General features: G+C 40.9%; 1 protein-coding gene across 5 annotated transcripts in view; it reads left to right on the top strand.

Moving 5' to 3' along the window:
- TRAPPC10 (trafficking protein particle complex subunit 10) overlaps positions 1–14,783 on the top strand; it is a 102,280-nt gene that overhangs the window by 11,143 nt on the left and 76,354 nt on the right. The window contains exon 2 of one of the 5 annotated variants that reach the window (XM_073359203.2): positions 11,272–11,340. The exons of the other annotated variants lie outside the window; for them this stretch is intronic. The gene's annotated coding sequence lies outside the window, so the exon portion shown is untranslated. The remainder of the gene's footprint in view (positions 1–11,271; positions 11,341–14,783) is intronic. 5 annotated transcript variants of the gene reach the window in all.

Raw genomic sequence — 14,783 nt, 5'->3', positions numbered from 1 at the left:
GTGTCATTAATTAGCATGCCTATAAAAAACACTTGTTAAAGCACCAATTTGCCTATCACCTATTTGTGACAGCTGAACCCCTGACAAAGGATATTTAAGTGCTTTCAATCATCTGCAGTACTGATCAGTTAAATACAGTACTGTTAAAATTCACTGCATGCATTAGAGGTTAGGTCTTGACTGTGAAATTTGGGAACGGAAATAATCAAACCAAACCCTTTTTGGCACTAACAGTCAGAGGGTGTGGGAAGCCTACAAAATAATGGTTTGTTGGCAGGTGATTGTACCTCCCATCCTGTTTCAGGTTACAAAAGGGTAGCTCCCTCAGCAAGTAAAATACAACTGAAGGAAAAAGTGTGGACATGTAAGTGGATTTTGCCTTTGAATCTGAAAAACAGTAAGGTTCATGGGACTCCTTTCCTCAAAGATCAGACTAATTGTGGGCTGGTTGCTGACTTAGCAAACATTTCTTGTCCCAATCCTTTGTCCTCTGAAAGGCAGACTTATGCCCCAACTACACAAAGATGACTCCAAAGGATGCACTCACATTTTAGATACGAAGCTTCTAGAGAGGATGGTTCAGTGATTAGGACACTAAACTGAGACTCGGGATACCTGGGTTTATTAGCATTACTGCTGCTTGTAGCGAGCAGGTGACATCATTCGAAGACTAGGATTGCTCTGTGTGTGTTTATATTTATGATATTAAAAACAATATTTTTGGAGGTAGGATATAGACTAGTTGATACACAGTAAGTGCTCCAAGAACCTGGGAAGGACAGTTTTTGTCCACTAACCCAGGGACAGTGACTAGCAGTCCTGCCATAAGGACCAAACAAGAAGAATTCTACCACTGCCCCCCTACAGATTAGGGCTGGTCTACGTTTGTCAAATTTAAGGAATACAGCAACAAAGGATGCCTCCTTGTAGTAGTGTATTTTCATAATTTTTATGTCTGCAAGGAAATCCAAGGCTTACCTCAGCCAATTCCAAAAGAACAAATATTTTCTCTTCCCAGGAGGCAGCCTGGCTTCAATCCTGTGGAAGATTCCAAAATTATTTATTTACTATTTATGCACACCCTTTCACTTCCCTCCCCCATCCTTTGCTACAGTATGGCTTGGAGGTCCTTTCCTTCTGCACAGCTGATTTGTGCCCTCTGAGTAGTCTTACAGTGAGTGCAGATGGCTATATCCCATCCGATAAACCAACTTTATTAATGACAAAGATTTTAAGCGATTACAAGTAATGAGGCATAAAAGTAAGAACTGGTTACAAGGAAAAAGGTAAAATGTAGCTCATAGCTAACTTAAGCTAAATGAATTCAAAGAAGAGGTCTCTCACCACATGCTTCAGCAGTCATACTGGCTGGATTCCTTTAGACCAGGACACCACCTCCAGTTCAGTGTTAGTTCCCTTGTTTTTCAGGTGGTGTTGATGTTGGATCATATTAAAGAAGTTCTGTATTAAAATCACAAATTAGTTTGATTCCCCAGAGTTTAAATTCCAGGGTATTACTAATTAAGAGGTCTCTTGGTTTTTGGTACTGTTTCTCTCCCTCTGTGTGAAACTTGTAAGCTGCTATTTGTGTTAGTACATTCTAAGACAGTCTATTCTCAAAGCAATTCACAGAGAGAGAGACTCAAAGCAATACTCTAACAACAGAAACAGCACCCAGAGACTCCCCACCCTTTTGTTGTATTAACAATTGTGATTAAAATAGAGATAGAGGATGTATGTGGATGGATGCTTGGTGTGGATAATAACTGAATGATCAGGGAGGTGCCAGCCTAAGAATCCAGTGTCCATCGGCTGAAGAAGGCGTCAAGTGGAAGTAACCAGAGGACCCCCTGGAGGGCAGACTGGAATCCACCCAACAGCCTCAAGAATGGGAGAACCAAAGAACAAGATAACATCTAGCAGCACGGAGCCGTCAGGAACGTGCTATCTGCTGATTGATTCAGCAATAGCATGATGAAGCAATTCCCATAGACTGGCATAGGAAGAAATTCCTCTAAAAATAGACTCTAAAAAGTGAGAACTTTGGGGGTCTGATTCTGCAAACCAACTTCCAGGAGCATCAGATGAGCATCTGACAAGGCCCTGCTCCCTCCTCATGTCCAGGCCACCTGGCCAGTGGCTTGGCATGAGCAACTCTAAGGCTGGTAACTATGATAACAACCTTGCAGAACCTGTGTGTGTGTGTGTGTTTGTATGAATGAATGTGTGAATAAATATGAGATTGAATGGAATGTTATAGCTATAACTAACTGCTTACTATGATTCTTTCTGTATTCACAATAAATGTGGTATTTTACCTTTTTCCCTTTAATAAGATCCTGCTGGTTTTTATTTTATTGGTATAACATTGACACCACCTGTGGATACAGAAACCTCCAGCTGTTTTTTGCCAAGATATAAATTTCTCTCACACCTTTTCCTGCCAAATAATAGCCACTTGACCAGCTGATTGATATTGTTGACACCTGGCTGAGGCGTTGGTTTACCTTTTGTTTCTGAGGAACTAGTTTGTGGCTATTCTTGCAGACTTGGAACATGTCTCAGAAGTATTATATAGTAGAATCTTATAATTTTGCATACAATGTTGCCACACACATTTTACCAGAACAATAATGATCAGCAAATTGTGAGTTTTCAAACGATCTCTCACGAGGCATACTTTGTACAAAATTTCATCGCCTTATAAGAGGGGTAAACATAAGGGTACAGACTGCCGCAGCTACTCTTGGAAAAATTGTGCCTGGTTCCTTTCCTGTAAAAGGGACATAATTCCTATATTACAGAGTTACTTGGTTTAGGGCCTAATTCAGCACCCATTGAAGATCATGGATCATGAATGCTACATCCAGACCCTCTCTTTGCAAAGTGCTTTGAGACCCTCAGAAGAAAGACACTGTAGAAATGCCAGATTATTTCACATTGTTGTATGGCCCTTCTTGCATCTTCCAAACTCCTGATGAAATTGATGGGTCAACAATGAGTAACTGAAGGAAAAAATAAAAGTACTTACTGTAGGTTCCAGACATAAACCATTTGTGGCTAGAAGGTGGTTTATGACTCTGTTTGCTGCTCTATTCTAGATGCATTCCTGCATGCTTCCCTAAGGAACAATATATGTGCTGTCATTCCCTTGTAAAGATCTTTGCCTCATCTCTTTAAGTGGTGGAAGCATTTTTACTAATCAGAGGTATGCATCTCCGTTTGAGTTAAGATGAACCAGACTTTTTAAACTTGGTGTGGTAGCTTTAGTTATATTTAGGGCTCTACCAAATTCATGGTCCATTTTGGTCAATTTCACAGTCATAGGATTTTAAAAATCGTAAATTTCAGATATTTAAATCTGAAATTTCACAGATTTGTATCCATGGGGGTCCTGACCCAAAAGGGGGCAGTAGGGGGGATCCCAAGGCCATTGTTGGGGGGTTGCAGTATTGCCCCTCTTCTGAGCTGCTATTGATAGCAGTGCTGCTGTCAGAGTGAGGCTCCCAGCCAGGAGTCTTAGAGCTACCTGCAGCTGGGGGAGATTCCTGGAGGTGGGTCTGACCCAGCCCCAGGAGTGGCCCCTGCAGGGGAAGAGGAAATCCAGTCCCTCCCCATACCAACTGGGACTAGCATCTGGAGACTGGCACATAGTAAGAACCCCTAGCCCTGCTTCTCTCCTACACTAGCCAGATTTCACAGGGGAGATCAGATTTCACAGTCGGTGATGCAGTTTTCATGGCCATGAATTTGGTAGGGCCGTAATTATATTCCAGCTTTTCAGCATTAAAAGGATGAACTATTGTAAATTACAAGTCTAACAAAGATAAAATTACCTAAGAGGTGGAGGAATATGTATAGAGCCAACAAAACTGACACTAATCCCTATAGCATTGCTTTTTTACTCTGCGTGAATGGGATCGGTGTACAAATACATGGCTGTGTCTAACTCAATACCTTTTGGTTCTTTGCTCATGGGGTGCTGTTTACTCTGGTATAAACTGTAGGTCATGTGAAATGCTACATACGTATAATTAAAAAATCCTGGGATCTTGCTATTTGGAAAAGTATTGGTGTACCAAGTTCGTTTAAGGGTCATGTTAGGTTGTTTTCCAAATAACTTCTTTTATCACTTAAAATAATAGTCTCTGTGTACAGTATATAGTAGAGTGCTTTATCAGTTTGCAGCAATCTCCTATCCAGACATCCTCAGATGTGAAAGTTATGATCGGTCTGTTAAAGTTGTTACTTTTTTGAGTAAGGGTCATCTAGGCTTTCTTCTGACTCTTTTCACACTGCCCATGCCCTGGGGGATTCTGTTATAGTGTTGATCCTTTTGGCTCAAGAGTCTAAATGCTGAAGTCTTTGGGAGTGTCTGCTAGTGGGGGTCTCTGGGGTGCAGTGTGAAGTGTTCCATTCACTCTCCAAGAATAAATGTAGGGATTTTTCCTTTTTAGCCTTTGATAGTCCTTGGATCAGAACCGTTGTTTCCCATCTATGTGCTGGCAAGCCGTTACTAGACCATTAAGTTATAGTTCATTTTGTACGAACTGCTGTGACTTACAAATCAGGAGCTGTCTGTCCTCTGGCTTACCTTATCCAGCTACTATAAATTGCAGTTAAGACAAAATCAGCAATAATGGGGATTAAATTTGTTTCAATGTTAAGCTTACAGTAAACTTCACAAACTGTAAGCTTAAATAAGTTGTAGGGTCTGGTGTACTGCTCCTGGATCGCAATGCAGGAAGAGTACTGTGGTGAAGAGTGAGTAACAAAATTTCTACAGTACAGTACAGGCATCTGGAGATCATAGTCTGAAATAGAACTGTACAGTCAATCTTGAGAAACCAGAGTGGATAAAAATGGATGATTTAAAAAAAATTATTTAAATTGGATTATTTTGATTTTATTTAATGTTTTTCTTTTTAAAAATAAACTGTTTAAAATGAAATCTAAATTTAATACAAAATATATAAAGCCCTACACATTATCTCTTAAAACGTTTAAAAATAAATATGCTGAATCCATGAGTGTCTACCAAAAACTTTGAGTTAAAGACTGCTTTTCTATAGAAAGAGAGAATGAGGGGGAAAATTATCCAACTTTTGAGGTCAAGGTTTATTATATAGATGGCACTAATAAGTGGTACTGTATAAGGGCTTGTTTTGTAGGTCGTAGGTCCAGGATCCAACAAACCCGAGCTGCAAGGACAGATATCACCATCAGCTACCTAATTCAGACCAAGGTAATCCATTGTGACACAGTATAGTTTTGGGATGTGTTTGTTTAGGGTTTATTCTGTTGGAAGTTATTGCTAAAGGGGTTGTGAGGGACCAGGCTTCACACCTACCTTTCTGGAGCAACCACAATTGCAGTTTATCGCTTCCTTAATAAACCTTCTTTGTGTTTTCGAAGAATATCTGTCTTTTCTTTATTAAAGTTAAGATGGCGGTAGGAGGAACTGACATCTCTACTCCAAAGGAGATACATGCTGTAGGCCAGCTCAAGCACCTGACCTCCATCTACTAGTTTGAATGTAACAATATGCCTGAAATAATAGTCAATGGACTAGAGTGTTTTGACAGACTAATATATTGCAATGTTAAACTAAATGCTGATGAATTTATGGAAAATGAATACTGGTATGTTTTATGTTTCACAGTGTTTTTATATAAATACTTTGGCTCCATTTCTGCATTTATATTCTTCAGCAAGATTTTTCTGACCATGTTTAGTTCACTGATATTGTCTGTTACCCCCTGTGTTTAGGTTGGCTAACACTTTCAATTCTAAAATATTCTGGCAACCACTTTTTTGTGAAGCTCAAACATCTTTGTTTGTAGCAGGGCTTTGAAATTTGACAGGGCGGAGTCCTCTGGCTAGCCTTTTCTTTCTCATGAAATTCCTTTGAGATTTATCTGAGTTAAACTGTTAATCACCATCAGACTAGAAATAAGGAGCAAATTTTTAACAGTGAGGGTAATTAACCATTGGAACAATTAGATGTTTTGTTAAAAGTTGTGCTCTAGGTCAAACAAGAATTAATTCAGGGAAGCCCTGTGGCCTGACTGAAGAAGGTTTATATCTCTTTCCCAGCAATCAGAAATAGATAGCTATTGCTTTGTGGCGTTATGTATATGGAGTAACACTCCCTTCTGTGGTACCAAATTTGGCTTAAATGCATAGCTGAAATTCTCTCTACCTTGGCCAAGTACAGAGAGATTTGAGAGGCCTTGAAAATGGTACATAAAACTGACTACAGTTTCAAATCTGTGAAGTACTGCCCTAGGAGGGTCATATACAAAAGTGTCTTACTAACATCTGATACTTTCCTGAGAATAAAAGATGGCCTCCAAAATTTAGCCAAAAAATGTGGGACTTCCACCTTTTTATCACCATCTCCTTCTATTTTCTACACTGCATGGTGTGGCTGCTTAAATCTGGAGCACTTTCCATTCTGCTTTCCACTTCAGTATTCCAGAAATTAAATGTAGTATTCAAAATATGATCTTGTTGATGCAGTAACATTTGGCCTGAGTTGCACATGGAACCTTGGATGAACTATACCATTGCACTAAGAAATGACAGGAAAACTGAAATCTTTCCCTTGTTAAGAAGTCGTCCTCACCAGGTTCAAAAATAAATATTTCACAATCTTCAGAAAGAGGGATGTTGCCAGTAATCTTCATGTGGTTAAGGGTTTCCTTAATTTCTTACATTTCAGAGACTGCAGCAAAACCCCCTTAAATATTTGTCTAATTATGATATACTTGCCAGCAGTTTCTCCTCTGATTTTTCCCCAACATGTGTAGAATTAATTTTATTATGTTCACCATTATGAAGGTGATGTGATACAATAAAATTCATGTGGTGGGGGTGGAGCCGAGGGGTTCGGAGTGTGGGACGGGACTCAGGGCTGGGGCAGAAGGTTGGAGTGCAGGGGTGGGAGGGCTCCGGCTGGGGGTGCAGGCTCTGGCTTGGCCTGCGGATGAGGGGTTTGGGGTGCAGGCTGCCCTGGGCTATGGTGGGGAGAGAAGACTCCCCTCTCTCTCTTCCCGCAGCAGCACCTGGGCTGCAGGGGAGGGAAGAGGCGCCTCTCCCCATGGTGGTAGCTCCAGGACTAGGTCTGCGGGCTTGCGCCTGTCCCCCGGCCACAGCAGGGCCGGCGTCGGTTGGGCCCGGGGCACCTGTCCTGTGGCTGGGTTGGGGCTGGGGCGCTTGTCACCTGGCTGTGGCAGGTCCATGGGGGCTGGGTTCCCTGAGCTCCTGCGTGGCGCTTAATAGGCTGCTGCTTGGCTGTGCAGCTTACAGGGAACTTAGCTTGCCAGTTGTCATACAAATCGGTTAGAACTTTCACATTTAGGTGAGCAGGAATGGCCACTGATTTGGTCAATTTAATTTACCCTCTCTATACACACACGCATCATACATCATCAGAAAGCTACTTATGTCTACTTAAGATGAGATATGATGTGAAACTGTCAAGTGGTGCCATTACCATAGAAACAGGGATAAACAATGATATCAATGGATTCAAATCACCACTTTAATATATTTGCATTAATTTTGGTTAGTTTAATGACTGTATTTCTTTGATCTCAGAGCATCACAACAACAATCCAAAGTGTAAAACAAAATCTAATAAATTTTTACAGGTATGTAAATGTATTCGCGCTAGTGACATTTCTAGTCAACCTCTTTATCATCATGTTCATCATTATGATCTGAGAGTGCTTGGGTTACCAGTCTTTACTGCCTTGACATGTACACAGTTCTGTGCAGGGAAGAGTATGCTGATTGTAGACAGAATTGATTTTTCTTACGTACTTTTTCATGGCAATTCGGTTCTGGGTCTGTTCTCGATTTTTTTTTTCAGACACTGCCTAGTGTATGAGACTCTAATTACCCAGGGAGACTGGTATTTCCTGTGATGCTGCACTACCTGCAAACTGTTCTTGAAACCCACTCTAGCCGTTAAATGGGCCGTATTCTTTCCAGCAATGGTCTGTATGTTAGTGTCTATATTGTCTCCTTCATGAATGAGATTTCCACCCTCCTGAAGTGGCACAATTCCATTTGGAATGAACACGCCTCCTTGGAATCTTTCTGCTTCAATTTTTGCAGCCTTATTGATGAACCCTCAGCTCACCTTAATTGATGCAGAATTCATGGTGTAGTTGTGCTGTAAGATTTATGTGTGGTTGTGTGATAATTTGGAACTGCTAAGTACTGTACACTCTACAGTTGAGAGGCACTTTCTTTGCATGTCTTCTGAAGGATGATACTCATTGCTGGCTGAATTATATGCCTCTTTATCAACCAAAGGACAAACTCCTGCACCAGTTGGGGCACAAAAGTAGCTGACCTCTGAACTACAATCACGTGGTTTTGGATTATATTCTGAGGCTTTCATTTTAGCTGTTTCAGACTAAGCGACTGAAGAGACATAATACAAACCCCTTGTTCATTTGAAAGCTGTTCATCAGGCTCGCTCAGAAGAACACCCACAAAATATTTGAATGACTTAAGTTCCTGCTTCAGATTACTAGTAGCTTAGATAGCATCAGCTACTGTTGCACTGCATAGAACAATGGTAGACTTGTCTTATCCATGCTGTGCATAGAATTAAATTGCAGAACCATACTGTTTTTCTAATTTTGTCTGTAACTTTCTACTGGAATAGCTTGCAGTTTCCCCATCTGAGGGAAGTAGGGCGTTATATCTTTGTAACAGCCTGGATGGGGGAGAGGAGCCTTGTTGTACATAAAATCATTGTGTCTTTCTCTTCAATCAACTGATAAAATGTGGTGTCACAAGGTGACTGTGTTGTTGCAATGTAGCTAGATTTTGCTTTGATTCATTTTACTCACTTAGGAACAAAGACATGTTGCAGGATAAACTGCATCTTTAGCAATCAAGTCAAGCAAACCGTGCAACAGGACTGATTGCTGGAAGATGTGCTCGCTCTGGTGGCTACAGAAGCAAGTGAACATGATGCTCTGTTAACAGATTCAGAGTCTGTTTTCTTGTGTTCAATACAGACTCTGACTTTTCTGCCAGTCGACTTGCTTGTGTATTTCTGTAAGCAATCCCCAAGACAGCATATTGGTGGCCCTCATCTAAAACTATAAAACTCATCCAGTAGCCACCAATTCATTTATTCTGGCTTCTGCTGCCATCATCACAGCATTCTGTCCAGCACTGGTAGCTTGACAGTTTTTTGCATTCTTTTGATTTTATTGAAAAATGTGCTTTGTCAAAGTTTGTGGAGAGTCTTTCTCTTTGATGTAAGATTTAAGGGGCTTGTATCCTCCATGTCTTCATATACTGTAACTTCCCTGTAGAAGTAAAATCCCCAAATATATTGTTAGCATTAGCATCACCACTATCACAATTTTTCACAACTATACAGACTTGTGCTAAATTATATATATATTAGTAATTGCCCCTTTTGTTTAATGAGCACTTTGATTGAAGCCCAATATGAAGCTGTATATTTCATCTTTAACACTAATACTGTGCATAAGTGTCACTGAATTAAGCTAGTTTCTAGGATATTTCAAAGGCTGGTACTGCATGCATAGGCGGTTACAAATTAAAACCTTCTAGCAGGCAGACATGATGCTTTGCTGTATGTACAATAGCTTACAAAAGGAGAAGCATTACATTAGGAATTCACATACATTTATATCAACCCACTATGCAGTACAAACTATGGGCATGCAATCTGCTGCTACTGATGTACAACTTTCTGTATAAAACTTATCTGGTCAGAAAATTTCAGTTGAAAATATAGAAAACTATTATCACTTGAGATATTTTGACAATTAAGAATATGCAATGTGAAAACATTTCATGTTCGTATACTGTAAAATGTTGTTTGCTGTTTTTGCCACCTGCTAAAAAAATGCACCCATGCAAAACCAATGTCTTTAATACATTGGTAGCTTTAACCAATAAGCACCACATTAAGATATTGAAATGAACTTTAACAGTAAAAACTGTAGTCATAATCATGTTGCAGTGTTTTTGGAACTGTGCAAAAAGTGACATGTTCTCATTTTGGGTACCACTGGTTTACCTCAGCTACAGGCTTATGCACCACTTGACAGCTCCACATCAAACCTCATCTATATGTACATAAAATAAGCTTTCAAATGAGACATGATCATGTGTAGCAGGTTGGGCACACTATACTCCAAAAATGAAAAATTGCTGCACGCCTAATTGTAGACAATCTGTAACTTGCACAATGAGTGACCTTTTTAAAAATGAAACCTGGAAATGGATTTTAAATTCTAAATTTGGCAATTACTTATGGCTTTTGCTGTGTGAGACTGCATATGGGGAACTGAAAACTAATTTTTCATTTATTGTAAGATATGGAAATTCATTTTTGGTGAATAGAAGATAATAGTCCATTGTGGAGACTCTAATTATTCATGAACAGTGTTACACAAAGCGCCAATGACAATTGTATCCACCCTAATTCATTCTGTATTACTATCTTGTATTTGCAGTACGTGTTATACATATTATGCAAGATGTTTACTGGAAAGTGATGAAGTTGCATATATTAGTGTAAACTACTTTGAGCAGGGCGATTTCTAGCAAATTTATCCTTTACCATTTTGTTCAGATTTGTTAAAATGTTAAGTCTTCAAAAACTTCATTCAGTTCTATTTTTGTTGCTGAGGCGCAAATCTTTTGAGAAGATACTGATACCTGTAAAATTTCATGAAGTTTTCATGCTTGTCTGTATTGCATAGTCATTACCTTAGCGTTAAAACTTTTGAAAATAATTTTCTATTTCTAATAATCTAATGCAATCGCTGAAAGCTGAATATTAGAGGGAAGGGAAATACTGTTGTTAAAAAATACACTGAAACCTAATAATAAACAGAAGTTAACAAACCCATAACTTTCTTTAAATTCTGAAATTACAGTTGTAGAAGTGGCAATATCTTAACATCAGATGTTGCTATTCTGCAGCATGTTAACTTTGCAAGGGAGGGAAGATTAACTGCAAGGTCATAAACAGCTCTAAGATGAGTACAAAGCAGTATGATTACGTTATAACGTCATTCATGTTCAGATTCCCATGCCAGGACTTAATACACTGACTTGTGCATGCATACAGTACTCTTCCTTTACTGTGATATTGCTGTTGAGTGCCAGAAATCAAAAGTTTTGTGGTTCTGGTCACATTTTTCTCTTGTGTGTGCATATTCATTGTCTCTACATTAGGTTTTCTGCCTTTTTCTTGCGTAGGGTTTGATGCAAGGTTCCTCATATGATCACCCAAGCTGAAAGCCAGCTCCACTTACTGGCACACCAAAGGTACAATAGCCATGCTGGGGGACCATGCTTATGTCTCTCTGGAAGGAAGAAGTGTGTGTGTGTGGGGGGGGGGGGGGGGGGAGTGGGGGGGGAGGACGGGGCTGTTCTTTGGGGCTTTATGTGGGCCTTTCTTTCCAGCCAGAATTGTTCACCTTTCTTCCTGCTCCAGCAGTTTTGATAGGCCAAGGGTCTTTTGCCAGTGGTTTAGAGCAGTGGTGCTCAATCTTTCCAGACTACTGTACCCCTTTCAGAAGTCTGATTTGTCTAGCTTACTTCCGAAGCTTCATGTCACTTAAAACCTACTTGCTTACAAAATCAGACCTAAAAATACAGAAGTGTCACAACACACTATTATTATTGAAAAATTGTTTATTTTTTCATTTTAACCATATAATTATAAAATAAATTTGGATATAAATATTGTGCTTATATTTCAGTATATAGCGCAGTATAAACAATTCATTGTCTATGAAATTTTAGTTTGTACTGACTTCACTAGTGTTCTTTACATAGCTGTTTGTAAAACTAGACAAATATCTGAGTTGATGTACCCCCGAAAGACCTGCATACCTAAGGAGTATGTGTACTCTTGGTTGAGAAGCACTGTTTTAGAGGAACAGGGGAATGCCTGTTGCCAATTCCTCAGCACAAATAGCAGTTGAAGTGAGGCTCAGTGCTTTTGACCCCATTCCTGATCTGATCAGTGTGCTTGCATCCTCTCCCATGCTTCCCAGTAGCGCTGGGAATGGCTGTCTGATGAGGTTTGTGGCTGATTTAAAGCAGCATCTTGTTTTATTGGCTTCTATAGCCTTTTGAGTTTTTTCTTTTTCTCCATTTTTTTCCTCCTCCTTTGAGGAGAACCTCAAAACTTCCAGAATGCATATGAGGTGCTTTAGCACAGTGGTCCTCAAACTTTTCAGGGTTGCATGCCCCCCTCCATTTACTCCTGTCCGTTGTGGCTCCCGGGGGGAGGGGGTTGGGGAATGTGGACAGATGCAAGGGGGCAGGGGCCATGGCTGGGGGCAGGGCTAGTGGAGAGCTAGGAGCAGAACTGGGTGGCGCTCCCTCCCAGCCCTCTGTGGGGACTGGCCCAGGCCTAGGGTTTCCAGCTGCCTGGTTTTCGACTGGGAAGTTGGGTCGAAAGGGGGTCCTGGCAGTGCCCAGTCAGATGTACTGACTGGACACCAAAAGTCCAGTTACCGCTGGGCATGGGGAGATGCTCAGTCATGAACCCATGCTAGCCCCTGCTCAGCCTGAGCCACCTCCTACCTGCAGGCAGGCTCCTTTTCAGGCTCTCCCAGCCCCATAGCAGAGGGAGCCCAACCATGGGGGAGGGAGTGGAGATGATTGAGCGAGCGATGGACAGATGTGTAGGAGAGGAGCATGTGATAGGGGAGGGGCTTCAAGGGAAGAGGCAGAGCGGGATGGGGCCTTGGGGGAAGTGGTGGGTCAGGGCCTCAGTGGTCCAGTTACCAGCAATTAGATGGCAATCCTACCCAGGCCCTGCCATGCCTCCCAAATGTTCCTCCATGTCCCTTAGGGGGGCATTCCCCACAGTTTGGGGACCTCTGTTTTAGCAGCTGGAGGCTATCAGACACCTTGCATGGAGAGTTGTTTAAAACTTTACCAAAGACATGTTGGCCATTGTCATCAACTGCGAAAATCACACATGTTGCTATCAGCTGAAAAGCTTGCTGCTCTTGCCAGAAAATCCCATCTGAGGAAAAAGTGAGATCCTTGTTGTTTAATTAAAAATATATATATATATTTACCTACTTGCACAATCTGTTTTGAATTTCACACTCAGTTAGATGGGGAGCTATGGCCTAAAAGAAATATGAAGGGATGAGAAATTACTGTACCTTCCTTATTGTTAAACATCTGTTCCCTCCAAATACAAGGTATTAATGCTGTCAATACCTTTTTAATTTGTTGCAAAGATTGTTGGAGGGAAAATATGCTTTGCTCTTTCAATACATATCACTTGCAAGGCCACACAGTGGAAGATTTTTCTGATAACTTGAAATCATTCTATGACAACGGTTTTCAGCCTATGGTTTGCAGACTTGAAGACTTTAATGTTAGAAGGGACCATCGTGATCATCTAGTCTGACCCTCCTGCGTGTTGCAGGAGAACCTCACTCACCTACTCCTGTAATAGACCCTTAACCTCTGGCTGAGTTACTGAAGTCCTCAAATTGTGGTTAAAAGACTTTGCTCCAGAGAACTCACAATTTACACTAGTTTAAACCTGCAAGTGACCCGTGCCCCATGCTGCAGAGGAAGGTGACCCCCCCCCCCCACTGGTTTCTGCCAATCTGATGCTGGGAAAAATTCCTTCCTGACCCCAAATGTGGTGATCAGTTAGACTCTGAGCATGTGGGCAAGATCCGCCAGCTAGACACCTGGGAAAGAATTCTTAGTAGTAATTCAGAGCCCTCCCCATCTAGTGTCCCATCACCAGCTGAGGAGATGTTTGCTGATAGCAATCGCAGATCAGCTGCATGCCCTTGTAGGGAGTCTCAATACCATCCCCTTCATAAACTTATCAAGCTCAGTTTTGAAGCCAGTTAGGGTTTTTTGTCCCCACTGCTCCCCTCGGAAGGCTGTTGGAGAATCTCTCTCCTATGATGGTTAGCAACCTTCATCCAGTTTCAAGCCTCAATGTGTTGTTGGTCAGTTTATATTCATTTGTTCTTGTGTCAACATTGGTGCTTAACTTAAATTAACTCCCCTTCCTCCCTGGTATTTATTCCTCTGATGTATTTATAAAGAGAAATCCTATCTCCCCTCAGTCTTCTTTAGCTTGGGCTAAACAAGCCAAGCTATTTAAGTCTTTTCTCGTAAGGTAGGTTTTTCCATTCTTTGGATCATCCTAGTAGCCCTTTTCTTCACTTTGTTCATGTTTGAATTCATCTTTCTTAAATATGGGAGACCAGAGTTGCATGCAGTATTCCAGATGAGGTCTCACCAGTGCATTGTATAATGGTACTAATACTTCCTTAATCTACTGGAAATAGCTCACCTGATGTATCCTAGGTCTGCATTAGCCTTTTTCTCAACCACATCTCACTGATGGCTCATAGTCATCCTGTGATCAACCAATAAACCCAGGTCTTTCTCCTCCTCTGTCACTTACAACTGATAAGTCCCCAGTGTCCAGGAGAAATTCTTGTTGTTAATCCCTAAATGCATGACCGTGTATTTTGCACTATTAAATTTCATCCTATTTCTATTACTCCATTTTACAAAGTCATCCCAGATCGTCTTGTAAGATATTCTGGTCTTCTTCCGTATTGGCAATACCTCCCAACTTTGTCATTGGCAAATTTTATTAATATACTTAGACTGCCTAAGATTTCCAAAGGGGTCCACAGCTCAATTTGAAATTTTTAGGCGTCTGCAAATGAAGAGGTTGAAAATTACTGTTCTGTGACACTGCC

Source organism: Lepidochelys kempii, chromosome 1, assembly GCF_965140285.1.
Source record: "Lepidochelys kempii isolate rLepKem1 chromosome 1, rLepKem1.hap1, whole genome shotgun sequence".
NCBI classification, from domain to species: Eukaryota; Metazoa; Chordata; order Testudines; family Cheloniidae; genus Lepidochelys; species Lepidochelys kempii.
This window is presented reverse-complemented; position numbering and strand designations above follow the sequence as displayed.